The sequence below is a fragment of the Protopterus annectens genome, chromosome 10.part0 (genome assembly GCF_019279795.1).
Source record: "Protopterus annectens isolate FY-2018-M chromosome 10.part0, PAN1.0, whole genome shotgun sequence".
Classification (NCBI taxonomy): Eukaryota; Metazoa; Chordata; order Ceratodontiformes; family Protopteridae; genus Protopterus; species Protopterus annectens.
The window spans coordinates 1,355,675,472-1,355,687,478 of NC_056744.1; the positions used below are offsets into that span (position 1 = coordinate 1,355,675,472).

The following is a 12,007-nucleotide window of genomic DNA, read 5'->3' on the forward strand; positions in this document are numbered from 1 at the left end:
AAATAAACAATCTGACAAACGATCAGAAGATTTCGAGGAAAGAAAGAAAAAGGGTGAGTGTTTTAAGTGCGGGAAAAAAGGACATTTAACGAGGGATTGCAGGCTAAACAAGAAGGCGACTACAGAAAATAAGGAGGATGAGGAATGACTATATGATAGTCAGGAATCATTAGATGAGAGTGAGCAGGAAAAGGTAAGTGTAAATGTGATAGCAAGAGAAGAGGATGTGACACAAGGAGTAGAGGATGTATCTGAATACATAGACATAGAAGAAAATGAAATTTTAGACCTAGCTCTTTTGAGCTTAGAGCTTTACTTGGTAGACACAAAACCGGAAGTGACGCTTCTGGTGGAGGGGAGGGAAGTTAAATTTTTGTGCGACTCAGGGGCTTCACGAACCCTGATACACCCTTCCAAGCTACCAAAAGATACAGAGTCACCAGATTATATACTAGTGAAAGCAGCTAATGGACAGCTGTATCGGGATCCACTCTCCCATGACATAACAATAACAGACTCCGTTTCAGGGATGACTCAGAAAAGTAAAATTGTAGTTTCTGCAAAATGCCCAGTAAATTTTGTTGGGTAGAGATTTGATGCAGATATTTGGCATAGCCGTAGTTCCAACCATGCAGGGTATGGAAGCACAGTGACAAATGGACACTTTTGTAGTGCGACCGGAGGGTGAAATGTATTATTGGTACAGCCAGGACTTGGTTACGACTGGTCCAGGGGCAGTAACCAAAGAACTGATGAACGTAGCCATCAGCAAGTTCCCCTTCCTCGAGTTTGACAAACAGCATTTGTTGCATTGTACTCTATATTACTGTAATAGACCAGGACCTGATAAAGATTATGAACAAGAATTGTTTCAGAGCAATGCAAATAGGCTAGTATTGCGAAACTTGTACTGGGATGCAGAAGGGAACAGTGTAGCAAGCTGTTCATTGCCCCAGGACTTTTTAGCACTTTACAAATCTAATCGACTGCCACATGTTAGTTTAACTAAGAACAAAACTTTAAAATGGGCAGACTTAGGTGAAAATGTCACAAGGTGGGAAAAGCAGACCGAATTAGAGCTCTCTGAACAGGGAGTACAGAAGCAAAAGTTGAATTGGATCACACAGACACACCCAGCTGTACACTCACAGGCTAGTGAGAATAGCTGAGTATTACTCTTATTGGAAGAAGAGGAAAAAGCCTTGTGAGACATACCAGATATTCTCTGGTCAGCAGGGAAATCAGATGTAGGACTTATACGAACAACAGGACCAGTTACCATAACGCCAAAGTCAGCTTTTAGACCCCAGAAAAGACAGTATCCCTTGAGAAAAGATGCAGAGGTAGGAATCAAACCTATCATAGCAGCCTTACTTAAGGAAGGAGTCTTAATAGAATCTCCTGATTCACCATGTAATACACCTTTATTTCCTGTAAAGAAAGCAAACGGGGAATGGCGTATGGTCCAAGATTTACAAGCAGTAAATAATGCAGTTATACCCAGGGCACCAACAGTGCCAGATCCGCACACCTTACTGAATGATTTAAAGCCAGAGCAGAAATATTTTTCACTGGTAGATATTAGTAATGCATTTTTCTCGATACAGATACACCCTGACAGCAAATATTGGTTTGCATTTACATTTCAAGGAAAGCGGTACACATATACCAGATTACCACAGGGATATTGTGAAAGTCCAACAATATTTTCACAAGAAATGGCAAGCAACCGGGCGGGATTTATCCCACCGAAAGGTAGTCAGATTCTACTTTATGTAGACAACATTCTGCTGGCAGCCCCCACCCAGCAAGAATGCAAGGAGGACACGATAACTTTATTACAATTTTTAGCTACTCAAGGTCACAATGTAAACAAAGACAAGTTACAGCTTTGGAGAAAACAAGTTAAGTACTTGGGATATGTAATATCCAAAGAAGGTAGAATATTAGATGAAGACAGAAAAACAGTGATTTTACAAGCACCTAGACCAACTACCAAGAAGGAAATGATGTCCTTCCTGGGAACTACTAATTTTTATCGGAGTTGGATACCGAACTATGCCTTGGAATCTGCTCCACTGGCCGACTTAATATTTAAGAAGCCGATGGCAGCACAAGATTTATTACAATGGACACCTGAAGCAGAAGCAGCTTTCTGTAAGCTGAAACAATTGATAGCATCATCCTTAGTTTTAGGATTACCAAACTATAACAAGCAGTTTATTCAAACTGTAGATTGTAAGCAAGGTTATATGACATCAGTATTAACACAGCAACATGGGGACAAACAACGTCCCATAGCTTACTATTCATCACAGTTAGACCCAGTGGAGCGATCCCTGCCCCACTGTGTACAAGCAGTAGTTGCAGCTGCAATGGCAGTGCAGGCTTCAGCCTCAGTAGTGTTATTCCACCCTCTCACATTGAGAGTGCCTCATGCAGTCGCAATTATTTTACTAAAAGAAAAAAGTAGCATATCTTTCTCCAGCTAGGCATATTTCCTGTATGACCATACTGTTGAGCCAACCTCATATGACAATTGAATGATGTACAACTTTGAATCCGTCAACTTTGCTTCCAACCCCCGCAGATGGCAAACCACACTGCTGCCTGCAGGAGATTGAACAAAAGACATTACCAAGACAAGACCTTAAGGATGTTCCCTTGGATGATGCCGAGGTGACATGCTATGTGGACGGCTCGTGCAGGAGGGGTCCTACAGGACAGAACCTAGTGGGGTATGCAGTCATTTCTGATACTGAAACTTTAGAAGCAAAATCTTTACCACACAACTTATCTACACAAGCAGCAGAATTGATTGCCTTAACAAGGGCATGTACCTTAGCTAGAGGTAAGAAAGTGAACATTTATACTGACAGTCAGTATGCTTTTTCTACTGTACATGTTTTTGCGCAACAGTGGAAAAATAGTGGAATGATAACATCTACTGGTAAACCGATTAACCACGCGCAACTTATTTTAGACTTGTTAGATTCAATTCAGTTACCTAACAAAGTAGCTATTTGCAAATGCGTAGCTCATAAAAAACAACAGGATAGAATTTCAAAAGGTAATGCACGAGCTGATACAGCTGCAAAACAGGCAGCCTCAGCCACAGAAACTTTTCTTTTGAGTGAGGAATTACAACCCTCAGAGATTTTAGATTTAGAAATGTTAAAAACAATGCAGACACTTACTACAAATATTGAGAAACAAAAGTGGATAAAACGAGGAGCAATCCTCGAGAAGGGACTGTACATCTCCAAGGAAAAGAAACCGATTTTGCCATCTAATTTGTTTAGATATGCAGCATTGTTGAGCCATGGGCAGAGCCATGTCTCAACAGGGGGGATGGTACAGTTAGTGAATCGAGTGTTTACAACCTATGGGTTTACAAACTATACAAAAAATTTTTGTGCAGCATGCCATGTTTGTAACAAGCATCATGCACAAGGGGCGTTGAAGCCTAAGCGAGGAAATTTTCCTACACCACCATATCCGTTCCATACTATCTGTATGGATTTCATAGAATTGAATAAATGTGAGAATAAGAAATATTGCCTTGTTATTATAGACGTTTTCCAAATGGGTAGAAGCGTTTCCAACTAAAAATCCAGATGCAGCTACTGTTGCAAAGGTCCTCGTTAAAGAAATTATACCTAGATTTGGTATACCGGAAAAGATTTATAGTGATAACGGGACACATTTTGTGAACCAAACAATCCAACAACTTAGTCGTTATTTTGGAATATCATTAAAGAACCACTGTGCATATCACCCTCAATCTGCAGGGTTAGTAGAGAGGCACAATGGGGTACTGAAGAATAAGCTTAGGAAGTTGATAGAAGAGACACAGAAAAACTGGGTGCACTGTTTGCCTTTAGCACTGTTGAGTATGAGAACTGTTCCAAATGTGAAGGGATTAACTCCTATTAAAACTTTGTTTGGGAGGGCATATTATACACCTCAGTGGAAACCTCTCATGTCTACAGAGCAGGAGGCTGACAGTTCACTTGCAGGATATATGAGGCGATTTTTGAATAACAAACTTTTGCAGTTAAAATCTGTTTCAGATAAAGAGCAATCGAAATCGGAAGTACCAGTAGCCCCAGGCACCTGGGTCTGGGTGAAAATTGTGAAACGGAAGAATTGGAGCGCTCCGAAGTGGAAAGATCCGTACCAGGTACTACTGTCGACACCCACTGCAGTCAAGATTGCAGAACGAGCTTCCTGGATTCATTTGACACACTGTAAACTGGTTAGAAACTTTGAACTGGACAAAAACTTTGTTACTGTTGCACAACAAGAACAAAATGGCCAGATACAGAGTGAGTAGAGACACTGAGCAACTTCAGAAAACTTGTATGATTGTTTTTATTGCAATATTGATCACACTGTTCTTTTTGTTGTGGCCGTACTTTTTTCCTGCCACAAAGGTTGAACTGATTAGACGTAATGAACCAAATATAGACTGGCATCCGAACTTTAACACTTATCAGGCAATTACACGTGTGTATGCAGAGGCTTTCAATGTTTCGAACTGCTAGGTCTGTACAGCCATACCAACAGCATATGGGGGTTTATTAATGACTGCTATCCCCCTAGGGGTCAATGAGACCTGGGAAAATCTGTTTTTTGACACAGTCGCTATTAAAGCACAAGATAAGGTAGCACTGTATTTGCCTGTGACACAAAAAGGAATTGTATGTTTTTATAAAAATGACTCCATCCAAGTTGGATGGAGTAAATGTAATGTTACAGTACAGTATAAGTGTTATAGAAAACCAAATGATTTGAGTGGATCTTGTAGTACAGATTATGACTCATTTTTTAAATCTATGCATAAAACTCTTGATCAGGTACAGCATAATCCTGTACTTTTCAAACAGTTATCAGTGATAGATAGGAAAATGTTTCATGCAGGGCAGTCATTTCGTAACAAAGTAATGACAAAGGTAGAGGATTGTTATTTTGTATGTGGCAAAAAGGCATATAAATGGTTACCTGAGAATTGGTCTGGCAGTTGTTTTTTGGGATACCTGGTTCCGGCCATCCGACACACTGCAGCTTTGCCTCAGGGGAGTATTCAAAATACTCGAGACGTAACCAGAAAGACTGTTAAGAAACCTGAGAATCCCATGGGACGAATCGAAGCAGGGTGGAAAAACCATCGTAATGTGGGAACCAAACTTGTGCACATGGACTTGAGTGATGCTGTTATATCCTGGGCAGGTATATCACCCATGTATGGCGGAAGTAAATCAATATGGGAGCTGCGAAAACTGTCTAAACTTCTCGAGATAATGAGTAATGCGACTTTTTCTGCCCTTGAACTGATAACTGATTAACCGAATGCCATGAGAACTGTAGTGCTTCAAAACCGAATGGCTCTTGACTTCACCTTAGTGGCGAGAGGTGGAACTTGCGCTTTAATCAAAGAAGAGTGCTGTGTGTTCATTCCTGACCATCAGCATGAGATCAACGACCATCTCGAGGTGATTCAGCAAGTGTCGGCCATGACCAAACCAGGCCCAAACCCTCTGACAGAGTTTTTTCAGAATGCCTTCGGGGGTGGGGCTCCATCTTTATGAACATATTGATTGCTATTGGGGTAGGTTTACTCCTAATAGGAGTTTGCATTTGTTGCGGAATCCCCTGCATGAAGAAATTAATTAAAGAATTCATAGATATATCCGTATCTGAGACTATGTATCAAAGTACTGAATTTGAAGAACTGCCAGAATGCGAGACACTTTCATAAAAGTTTAAACTGAATGACTTTCTTAACTGCAAACCCTAAATGGAAGAGGTTAGGAAAAGAAGCAAGGTGTTTATCCTTTTTTGAAAATAGAATAAAAAGTATTAACAGGAGGGAGGTGTTAGAAAAATATGTATTAACATGTGTATGCTTAATGCCAAATTAATAATCAAGTGTTTTTAATATGCTTTTCATTCTATTTTTCATGCACTGTGTTATATACAAATTGAGTTTCATATGAGACTGAAAATATGCTTTTCTAAAACTGCAGCATGCTTACTGAAACTTGCAAGTTGCCCTCTGACCTAGTAAATGCTAGCACAGCAATATTCTTGTTTATGCCTTGTGGAAATGTACTTGAGAAGCAGGTGTTTATCTGCTAGGTCAGAAGCATATGAATGAACAATACTCTATATTATAAATGTAATGATTCTAGACAAACAGACTTGTTCAGAGGATGGGAACCTCTGCAGCTGCAGTAGTTTAGAGATAAGGTAGACAAAGGATTATTAGAGAAATTAACTGCTAGCATTGTGCTTGATTTAGCCGTAGTATCTTGAATGTAACATAACAAGTATCTAACTGAAAGTAACCAAGGCCATGTTGTTTTCCTCAGGAAGTTTCACATAAAAATTGTTTAAATCAGCAGAAAATCATGGAAAAGATGGTCAGCAGATGATGATGAAAAAGTGGTAATCTATTACGTTAGCATGGTAGGACAGGATTAATTTGATAACCTATAAAAATGAATGCATTTCCTGTTTCTGGTTAGATAAACTCTGTATTAGCACGTTTTTGTCTCCTTGCTGCAAGATTAAAGTGCCTTAACCTGAACCTTCTGTGTTTTGATCATTTTTGAAGTATATTTTTCCTTTAACAGCTGCCTAACCCATTTTAAAGACTGAATATTAAGACTATAAAATATTCCCTGACTGTGACCTAAATAGTATGGTATGGCTACTGCAGTGGGAAGACTCGGGAGGATGGCAAGTAACAGCTGCTATAAGCTTTACCTGGGTGGAGGGAAGTAGCTCTGTTTCTTTGTTTGTATGATACCCAGGGAGAGCACTAGGTGTTATAATGACAGAGCACAAAGCTGCTAAGTATGGGTCTATATTAGAACATCGAAGTTTCAAAACTTCGAAAGCGAAAGCTGAAAATATCGAAGCAACAGAAAACCAAATTTTTTCCTAGGGAAAGAATTCAGTTGTCCATTTCTGTTGCTTCAGTATTTTCAGCGCTGTGGTGGAAAGTTACGGGTCAGGTTCAGGTAAGTGTGCGATTGAGTGCAGGTTAGGTTAGCTAGGGTTAGGATGTGGGTTAGGTATGTGTGCGATTGTGTGGACATGAGGGTTAGGGTGGGTTAGGTGACTTAGGGTTAGGGCGCGGGTCAGGTAAGTGTGCAATTGTGTGGACGTGAGGTTTAGCGCGGGGTAGGTGAGTTAGGGTTAGGGTGCAGGTGAGGTGAGTGTGCAATAGTGACGGACCTTAGGGTTAGGGTTTGGGTTAAGGTAAGTGGATAGTTAGTGGTGTGTGTATAGTTTAGTGTAGGGTTAGGTGTAAGATTTTAGGTGTATGTGTGTGGATTGCTGTTTGTTTGGTGTGCTTGTTCATAGGTTCATAGGTTCATACTAGGCTATCTGCCCTAGGGCATTTATAAGCCTAGCCAGAGTGTGTTTGGCTTTCGCCACCCATTTTAAATGAATTTTGCTATGCCCTTTTTCGAGGTTAGTATACTGTGCCTCTGTCTAACAGTGACACAGAAGTGATACCCGGGGTAAACCTATGATCTCCCATCCACTCATCAAGATTCCTCTTGAAGAGAGTCAATGAGGGACTCTGCCTAACCTGGACTGGGATTTTATTCCAGAGTGAAGGGAGCCTCTGGGTTATGAATCTGTCCCTCCAGCATGTCCTATTTATTTCAGTGCTGAGGTTCAAGTCTCTCGGCGCATAGCTCGATGGGATTTGGATTTTCTGAGGTGCAGCATGTCTATTAATTCGGATTGGACATGGCTTTATCGTCAGGCACAGATCGCCTCTGAGCAGGCGGTATGCCACTGAGTAGAGCTGGAGTTTCTTTAACTGGCAGCATATGGCATCTGTTTGAGCCTTTGATCCTCTTGGTGAGGTACTTTTGGGGTCTTTCCAGTTGCTGCAGGTGTCTGGTAAGGTACATCCCAAAAGGGGCATTGTACTCAATTATGGGCCTGATGAGGGATGAGTAAAGAGGCACGATGACCTCCCTGATCTCGATGTGAATCCATCCTTCATGATTAGGTGGGCTATATAAAATGTTTTCTAACCACTTTGGCCACGTGGTTGTCAAATGAGAGATTGCTATCAACTTGGGTCCCCAGGTCCCTAATTACTTCTTCCGTACTTAATGGATTACCACCTATGTGGTAATTTGTGGGCACTTTGTTTTTGCCAAAGGGGATGACTATACACTTTTTGGCGTTTAGCTTGAGGCCATGGCTCTGGCACCAGCTGTCTGTTTCTATGAGGCCCTTTTGTAGGATGCTTGTGTCGGCTGGAGAGTCGATTATGGCACCTAGTTTGCAGTCATCTGCGAACTTGGTCAGCCACAGTCCTTCCGTGTTGGCCTGTACCTCCGAGAAGTAAATACCAAACAAGAGAGGTCCCAGGACTGAGCCTTGTGGGATGCCACATGTAACTGGTTTGGAGTCTGACATGGCTCCAGCAATTCTAACCATGTGGGTTCTGTCCTTGAGCCAGTTTGCAACCCATCTAGTGACATAGGGGTTTATATTTAAGCTGGTGAGCTTATCTATAATGCCCGAGTGGGGTATTGTATCGAAGGCTTTTGCGAGGTCCAGGCCTTGGTGACTGTTTCAAAGAAATCGACCAGGTTTAAGAGGCAGGATCTGCCCTTAACAAAGCCGAAATGGGTAGGATCCAGTGTCTGTAGGTCCCCAATATCTTTATTTATGAGGTCCATGATGATCCTTTCCATAGCTTTGCAGACCAAGATAGTCAGGCTTATGTGGTGATAGTTTCCAGGATCCGTTGAGGCACCACTTTTGTGGAGAGGGACCACTGTTGCTGTACGCCACTCTTTGGGTACATATCCTGTAGTAAGGCTGAGACTGAACAGTAGTTTTATGTTTGTGTTTAGCTCTTCTTTGAGTTCATGTAGGACGCAGCCCGGGACACCGTCTGGTCCCATTGATGCTGTGTTTTTTGCTTTGGAGAGGGCGGCTCTTACCTGAGCATCTGAGATGTCAGGGGGGCAGCACTCTGCTGGGATAGATATTTGCCCTTTAGGTGGGGGGGGAGAAGTTTGCGCTGAACCTGTAAGCTAGGATGTTGCCAATGTCTGTGGGTTCGGTGTATTTTTTGTCATTTTGGACTAATTCTGTGCATATCTGGGAATTCCCACCCAGGTTCCCAACATAACTAAAGAAAGCCTTGTGATTATCCTTAGTGTCCTGTGCAATTTTTCTCTCGAAGCTGGCCTTAGATGATTTTATGAGTGCCCGTAGTTTTTTGCTAATACTGATCAGAGATGCCTTCCCTTTTTGGGATTTTACTCTATCATGTAGTAGCTTCCTCCTTCTATTGTATAGTTTGTTTATGGCTGGGGTCCACCGGACAAGACGCCTGCCTTTGGAGGATTGGGTCTTGGTTTTATTTGGGATTGCATGATCCATGCAGTCCTGAAGGTGTTCATAGAATGCGTTTATAAAGGATTCTGCGGTCTGGGCCGTATTTTCCACAGGCCCGGGGGCTTTGAAGGATTCCACCTCGGTTTTGAGTAGTGTGAAATTTGCTTTAGAGAAGTTTTTCACTGTGGTTTTCTGGGCAGGGGGTGGGGTCATGATGTGAATATCCAGTGAGATTAGTTTATGGTCTGATCTTACCAGTGAGGGATACACTTCTGGTCTGGAGCATAGAGCCCCCATGTTGGTGATGATCAGGTCCAGCATGTTTTCCCCTCTTGAGGGAGCGGTAACAAGTTGTTCCATAGCATTTGAGTTTATAAATTCTAGGAACCTTTGGGCTAGGGTGTTGGAGCTAGAGTAATGCTCCCAGTCTATGTTTGGGTAGTTGAAGTCGCCCAATATAATGGTGTTTGGAGAGACCTCCATATTTTCCAGTGTTCTCAGGAAGGCCGAGTGGGGTTCCTGGGTTTGGGAGGGGGGTCTGTAGCAGGCTAAAAACTGGAAGGCAGTTTTACCCACTGTTAGTTGCACATGGATAGTCTCTGATGCTTCATGCTGTGCCACCAACCTGGAGGTCTGGATATCTTTGACAAATATTGATACTCCCCCTCCTTTTGTGGTTCGGTCCAAGTTTTGGGGCCGAAAAGCATTGTATGAGGTATAACCTGGTAGTGCTGGGGTGCTCTCGGGAGCCTTGAACCAGGTTTCTGTTACTGCAAAGATATCGATGTTCTCCATGCTAAGGAGAGTTTCGAGTGCGTGCATCTTGAGGTTTAGACTTCTGGCGTTGAGTAGCATTACTCTTAGTTTCTTATCCCTTGTGATACCTATGGAGGTGGGTTTGTCTTTTGAGCCTTGCCTAAAAAAGGCACTATGGGGGTGGCAAGAGCCTTTGCCAATATCCGAAAGCCCAGGGGTGACAGGTGCAAGCCGTCCTTAGCGAAGCATCATGGCTTGTCGAGCATGTCATCCCACGCTGACAGGCATTGGATCCCTTTTGAATGACACCAATACTTAAGCCATTTGTTGAAATTGATCATCTTGTCTTCATATTGTGGCATCATTCTTGGTGAGGGTAAGATGCTACTCAAGGTCAGGGTCATACCGGCCTGGGCTACATGCTCAGAGAGCTCCTCTATGTCTCTTTTCATGTAGTCCAGTGAGGTACATCTCAGGTCATTCACACCAGCATGGACAATGACTGATTTATATTTGTACTTGCCTTGGAGTGACCTGAGTGCTTGTGTTATGTGGCGTATCCTAGCACCCAACAGGCAGCTCACCATGACCTTCTCCTTGTTCAGCCTGGTGAGCGGGACGTCAGTGTGTCTGACGATAGAGTCACCTATTTCAAGTGTATCAGGTGTGTTGTTTAGCCTTAAAGGCTGTGACTGTTCAGCACACTGGCTTTGTAAGCTATGTGTTGCACGTGTTTTGTTTTGGGGTAGCTGTTGCTTGGGTGTCTGCTTTGGAGGTCTCTGCTGCTTAGGCAGATTTTTATTTAGAGCCTCTGAGTATGTTTTTGTGTGTTTATGTGTTTGGTTTGCTGTCGTGGTAGGTCTATGTGAGACTGGAATTGTAGTGAGTGTGGTTTACTTCTCCTCCTGACTGGTTCCACCAGTACTGAGTTGAGAGAGCTTAGCCTCCAGTTTGGCTATATGGTTGCATCTCTCACATGTGTTGGAATTTGTTGGGAGGATGAGAGGGTTGTCTGTGTACATGAGGCATTTGTAACATTGGACCAGAGAGGAGATTGACAACTTACCTTTGGATATGCTAGAATAGTATTGGGAATTCCTTTATAATTGAAAAAAAGGGCCAATGGGGAACAAGGTACTCAAGGGGAGTTTGTGAGGGTGTAGTGCTTTTAATTTTTTAGTGCTGACATATATAATTGCTTTAGTGAACAAGTGCCAGGCTTTAGAGTAGGAATAGGATGTTTGCTTGTGTTGGGTGTATGTGTTTTGGAACAGCAAATTTTTTCCCTAGGAAAAAATTCACTGTTCTGTATGTTCGATGTTTTCAGCTTTCGCTGAATAGGGATCGATATTAGAACATTCAAAGTTTTGAAACTTCGATGTTCTAATATAGACCCACTAAGTACACAATGGCTGCACTTAGCTAATCCAGGGACCAGCGTACTTGTGAGGCAGGCATGTGTCCCAGGATCAGGCAACTATAGTGGAGCTCAAATGAGTTCCCAAATGGATTGGGAGCTCCAGGGAAGATGCAGTCTGCCTGACCTACTAATTGGCCTGCAACATACTTCCTGACCCTTGCCCTTAAGAAGGTACAGGGCTGCTGAGGTCAAAATGAGAAACAAATGTTTTTTTGTTTTTTTTTACTTTTCTCTTTACTTACCTTCAATTTAACTTTTTCATCTAACAATTTGATTTTGTTTTTATATCAATATATTTTATTTCTTATTCTATATTTTCAATGTTACATCTAATAGTGCTAATGTATATTTATAACTATTTCAAAATATGACTACTTGTTCTTTATTTTACTGCCTATATAAATATTGTTTTTGGTGGAGCTTTTCTCCCCAGGCCTCCATTGA

At 42.0% G+C, this 12,007-nt stretch overlaps 1 protein-coding gene across 1 annotated transcript in view; it reads right to left on the minus strand.

Annotated features, from left to right (window-relative positions):
- The window catches only part of LOC122813594 (vitellogenin-like), a 264,282-nt gene that overhangs the window by 168,696 nt on the left and 83,579 nt on the right, over positions 1 to 12,007 (minus strand). The gene's annotated exons all lie outside the window — the stretch shown is intronic.